Here is a 6,000-nt window from a genome sequence, read left to right as displayed (position 1 = left end):
ACAGACAGAGGGAACAACCTGAGGAAAGGGCAATCCCAACAGACAGCCCAGACGAGTCAACAACAATCACACCAATCGAAACAGATAGCCCAGGCGAGATACCAGCAGCCACACCCAAAGAAAAACAGACACCAAGGCAAACAACTGAACCACAACTCAGACGTTCCACATGAGAGCGTAGACCACCTGAGAGACTGAACCTATAAAGACAATAAGACCTTGGGGGAGGGTGATGTCATGTATCTTACATTATTATATATAACTGTATCCTAACATGCTATACATGACTGTAATAAGATATGACATGTAACCACCAGCATACCTTACCACCAGGGGTGCACTTGCAAGAGACAGATATATAAGGACAGGTCTCAGGCAAGTGCGGCATTCCAGAGCTGTGAAATAAAGGTGCAGGTGCAGAGTGACCTTGACTTCACTATATGCCTCATGTGAATCTGTACTGAGGGGACAGGACTTTACATGTATCTTGGCAACAAACTCAGGGGTAGGGGTCAAAGTGGCCAACCGGTACCACAGCATAGCGGCCACCAGCTGGTTTATGACGAGCTCAACAGTTCTACAACTATTTTGTTGAAGACAATAAACAAGTGCCCCCTGCTTTGGTAAGCATTGCACATGATTTTCTCAAGTCAGAAGATTCAGTATGAGGGGAAGATTAGCATGGATAAAGGATTGGCTAACTAACAAAGAACAGAGAGTCGGGATAAATGGTTCATTCTCTGGTTAGCAACCAGTAACTAGTAGGGTGCCGCAGGAATCAGTGCTGGGACCCCAACTATTTACAATCTATGTTAATGACTTGGAAGAAGGGACTTAGTGTATCATAGCCGAGTTTGCTGACAATACAAAGATGGGAGGAAAAGCAATGTGTGAGGAGGACACAGACAATCTGCAAAAGGACATAGACAGGCTAAGTGAGTGGGCAAAAACATGGCAGTTGGAGTATAATGTTGGAAAGTGTGAGGTCATGCACTTTGGAAGAAAAAAAATCAAAGAGCAAGTTATTATTTGAATGGAGAAAGATTGCAAAGTGCTGCAGTACAGCGGGACCTGGGGGTACTTGTGCATGAAACACAAAAGGATATTATGCAGGTACTGCAAGTAATCAGGAAGGCCAATGCTATCTTGGCCTTTATTGCAAAGGGGATAGAATATAAAAGCAGGAAAGTCTTGCTACAGCTATATAAGGTATTGGTGAGGCCACAGCTGGACTACTGCGTGCAGTTTTGGTTTCCATATTTATGAAAGGATATAATTGCTTTGGAGGCAGTTCAGAGAAGGTTCACTAGGTTGATTCTGGGGATGAGGGGGTTGACTTGTGAGGAAAGGTTGAGTACTTTGGGCCTCTACTCATTGGAATTCAGCAGAATGAGAGGTGAGCTTCTCGAATTGTATAAGATTATGAGGGGGCTTGACAAGGTGGATACAGAGAGGATGTTTCCACTAATGGGGGAGACTAGAACTAGAGGGCATGATCTTAGAATAAGGGGCCACCCATTTAAAACAGAGATGAGGAAAAAGATGAGTTATAAATCTGTGGAATTCACTGCCTCAGAGAACTGTGGAAGCTGGGACATTGAATAAATTTAAGACAGAAATAGACAGTTTCTTAAATGATAAGGGGATAAGGGGTTATGGGGAGTGGGCGGGGAAGTCCATGATCAGATCAGCCATGATCTTATTGAATGGCGGAGCAGGCTCGAGGGGCCATATGGCCTACTCCTGTTCCTATTTCTTATGTTCTTATGTTCTTATATTAGCATTTAGGAGTGTGCCAAGGAACATGGGAGAACATAAACAATGTTGGAATAGCAGTCTGGAAGTGGAGGAAGAGGTTTTAGGGTTGCGGTTGTAAGTAATTGCATTTAATGTTGTTGGTTAGTCATAGTGATAGATGCCAATTTGGAGCCCCCTTAACCAGAGTGCTTTGTGAAGGATTAGTTGTACAAGTGTTGCTTTAAGAGGGTGAAGAGTATGCTGGTGTCCAGGATGGTCAAAGAATAAAATGAAGAGTATGATACCTTGCCTGTCCTGGTGAGGTGGTTGTACCTTTTATGACACTGTCCTGCAGTCCAGGGGGTGAGGTAATTGGTACTCAGTGCTAGTGCTACCCTCCTGCAGGTGGCATGAGTGTCATTCCATGACTTGCTAGCATGGACACCCAGGTATCTGTGCCTTCTTATTTTAATTTCCTCCAGAAGGGCTTTGAGGTCAAAGTCAAAAAAATACTTCTTCCCTGGTTTTGTGCCATGCCCTGTGTATTGACTAGCCGTTTGGTGCACATGGTCCTACTTGTTAGAAATGATAGTACCTAAAATGTATATGGTTATGCGAACGAAACTGTGACGTGAATATCCTTAGATGATTGTATTAGAGCTTGAGGCAAGAAAGGGGTTAATGTATAAGTTATGTTTTGCTGCAACTGCTTAAGTTTAATTTTCCTGGAAAATTAGTATGAGATAAGAGACCCTAGATTTGGAAGGCCAGGGCCAGATGAGATAAGGGGAAGACAGTCCCCAGCCTGCTGTAAGGCCGTGATTGGTTATGTACAGAAAGCCTCTGAAAGGTGGGAGATAACAGGAGGGTTGGCCTTTTCCCATGGCTTAAGCAAAGAACTCCACATATCATTGGGCACCTTGTTTTAAGGTGCACCTCTATAGATTAAATGGTCTTGCCAATATTCTACCCCAGGTCCACCCCTAAAAAGGGTATAAAAGAAAGACCTGAAAAGCCCCTATCACAAGCAGTGGAGGGAAGCACTCCCGAGGGTGGATACCATGCTGATTCTGGTCTAACACACTTGGGTAATTCACGAAAAGAGAGAGCGACACGTGAGACAAAAAAGAAAGCTATTTGCACTGGCCAGCCATCTGTCCGATCAGGGCTGGTACTCGTTACTTGTCACAGTCGTATGATTTTGCTGTATAACTGGTGTGTTATATTCTGTCTTAAACTCCAATTAAACACAATGTACACACTATATTGGTTTGCCTCAATCCTGATTATTTGAAAGACCAGAAATAAGTTCATCTCAACATACTGTATACATATTCTTGAAAAGTATGATAAAAACACATTGCGGAAATTTTCAGTGAAGTTATCAAGTGAGTGAGCCAAGCACAGTTCCTTCCTTACCTTGTATAAATGCAACTTGTTATTTTCCAGTAGTCTGCTGTTGAATTGTGCAGGCAGAACTGCCTTTTCATAGGCTGCACTTAGATTGAACACCAATGACTATTCCATGAGTATGCAAATAAACTTACCCAGAAAATTCTTGTGTAACCTCCACCTCCAAGTTCTACTCCAAGGCACATACCACACTGACTTGGAAATACATCGCCGTTCCTTCATCGTCACTGGGTCAAAATCCTGGAACTCCCTCCCTAACAGTACTGTGGGAGTACCTTCACATCACTGACTACAGCGATTCAAGAAAGTGACTCACCACTACCTTCTCAAGGGCAATTAGGGATGAGGTGGGAGGTGGGAGGTGGGAGGTGGGAGGTGGGAGGTGGGAGGTGGGAGGTGGGAGGTGGGAGGTGGGAGGTGGGAGGTGGGAGGTGGGAGGTGGGAGGTGGGAGGTGTCTATGGCATGAACCTGGTATTGCAGTACTTCCAGGAACGGTGCTTTGGCTCTAGGCCTTTTGGCTAAGAGCAAAAACATCGGCGCAGAGTGATCCTTGAATGGGCCCAAGGTGACCTTTGGCGTTTATGATCTGACAAGTTGATCTGACAAAGAATTGGAAAGATCGGCAACGAATAAAATATTTTAAAAAAATACTGGCATTGTGTGTTGTATCGAGCCCTTTGCCGAGTCCATCAGGAAAGATGCAGGCATTAGAGGGGTGACGATCCCAGGCAGCGAAAGCGCTCAGGTCAAGACCTCCCTGTACATGGACGACGTCGCCGTCTTTTGCTCAGATCCGCAGTCGGTCCGCAGATTGCTCGCAATCTGCGACCAGTTTGAACTGGCCTCAGGAGCAAAGGTCAATTGCACCAAGAGCAAGGCCATGCTCTTTGGCCACTGGACCGACCGAGCCTCCATTCCCTTCACCGTCAAGCCAGATTTCCTGAAGGTGTTGGGAATATGGTTCGGAGCGGACGGGGCGTGCGCCAAAAACTGGGACGAGCGTATCGCCAAGGTCAAACAGAAACTGGCATTGTGGGAGCAGCGCTCCCTTTCCATCACAGGCAAGAACCTGGTCATCAGGAGTGAGGTGCTCTTGGTGTTGTTGTACATGGCGCAGGTCTGGCCCATCTCACGCTCCTGCACCGCGGCAGTCACCCACTTTGTCTGGAGGTCCAAAATGGACCGTGTCCGCAGAGACACGATGTACAAATCTCTGGACAGTGGAGGAAAGGACGTTCCGAACGTGGCCCTCATCCTGATGGCCACTTTTGTGTGTGGCTGCATCAAGCTATGCACAGCCCCCCAGTACGCAAACACCAAGTGTCACTACGTGCTGAGGTTCTACCTGTCCCCATTGTTGAGAAGGATGGGTCTGGCCACGCTGCCGCGAAACGCCCCCACCAGTTGGACCATGCCTGTCCACCTGTCCTTCATGGAAAAGTTTCTCAAAAGAAACCCCTTTGACCACAAGGCCATCAAACAGTGGTCAGCACGTAAGGTCCTGGACGCCCTACGAAAGAAGGGGATGGTGGACCCTGTCGGGTGGCTCCCTGAGTGGGCTGTCGAACTTATTTGGAAGAACGTCTCATCGCCAGAGCTTTCACACAAGCACCAAGACGTAGCTTGGTTGGCGGTGAGGGGGGCCCTACCTGTCAGAGTGTTCATGCACAGCCGATGCCTCAGCAGCATGGCACGGTGCCCCCGGGCCGGCTGCGGGGCGGACGAGACTGTCACCCATCTCCTTCAGGATTGCGCCTTTGCAACGCAGGTTTGGAAAGAGATGCAGTGGTTGCTGTCGAGGTTCATCCCGAGCAGCTCCGTAACACAGGACTCTGTGCTCTACGGGCTGTTCCCAGGGACACACACCGAGACAGACATCACCTGCTGCTGGAGGGCCATCAACTCGGTCAAAGACACTCTTTGGTCTTGCCGAAACTTGCTAGTTTTCCAGAACAAGGAGATGACCACGTCTGCATGTTGCAGACTGGCGCAATCCAAGATCCAGGAATACGTGCTGAGGGACGCACTGAAAATTGGTGCAGTCGCCGCAAAGGCACGGTGGGGAAGGGCCACAGTTTAAAGCCCTTCCGCCACGGAAAACCCGGGGGCAGGAATCAGTACAAAAGCCCCCTCGGGCTGTATTTGTAATTTACTTTTTGTGTACATAGAGCACCAAATCTGTAAACACCAATGTCGTGCCATGTACAATGCAAGGTGTGTTGCGAAATGCATGTTTGAAAAGAAAAATGTAAATGTACCGTCACCCATTCTGTGCACTGTATTGTAACACATGATACGTAATTTGTGTGAATGTACCACAATGTATCCCGTTTATTGTACCGAATTGCACTTGAACTGAAAAACAAGAAATGTAACGAACGGAACTGCCGTCAGCACCCAGATGTATTGTATGGGATTGCTGACCGCAGCTAAATGTACTCAAATGCCATTGAATGTACTGTACAGATTTTTTTTATGAATAAAGTATATTTTGAAATTTAAAAAAAAATGCTGGCATTGCTTCTCGGCCTTTTGGCTACGATCAAGTGTAGTATCTGTTCTTATCAGTTTAATATCCCCGATCTGGGGACCAAATATTAAATTGTTTTTTGGAACAGGGAGATGGAACAGGGGCTTGCTCCATCCACTCCATGCATCGACCTGGTATTGCAGTGTTTCCAGGAACGGTGCAGCTTCCCCTCTCGGCCTTTTGGCTAAGATCAAGTGTATTAGCGCAAAGTGATCTTTGGCGCTGGAGTTGATCTGACAAGAATGAACAAAAAAAAATGCTGGCATTGCCAACAACGCCCACATCTCATGAACAAATTAAAAGAAACAGCTTCTCAAGA

General features: G+C 46.7%; 1 non-coding gene across 1 annotated transcript; it reads left to right on the top strand.

Moving 5' to 3' along the window:
* The first annotated feature begins 5,667 nt into the window (after positions 1-5,667).
* Positions 5,668-5,849, top strand: LOC139278614 (U2 spliceosomal RNA). The gene has a single exon (XR_011596325.1). It is a non-coding gene; the product is annotated as a U2 spliceosomal RNA (small nuclear RNA).
* Positions 5,850-6,000: the final 151 nt, after the last annotated feature.

Source organism: Pristiophorus japonicus, chromosome 1 (genome assembly GCF_044704955.1).
Source record: "Pristiophorus japonicus isolate sPriJap1 chromosome 1, sPriJap1.hap1, whole genome shotgun sequence".
NCBI classification, from domain to species: Eukaryota; Metazoa; Chordata; class Chondrichthyes; family Pristiophoridae; genus Pristiophorus; species Pristiophorus japonicus.
This window is presented reverse-complemented; position numbering and strand designations above follow the sequence as displayed.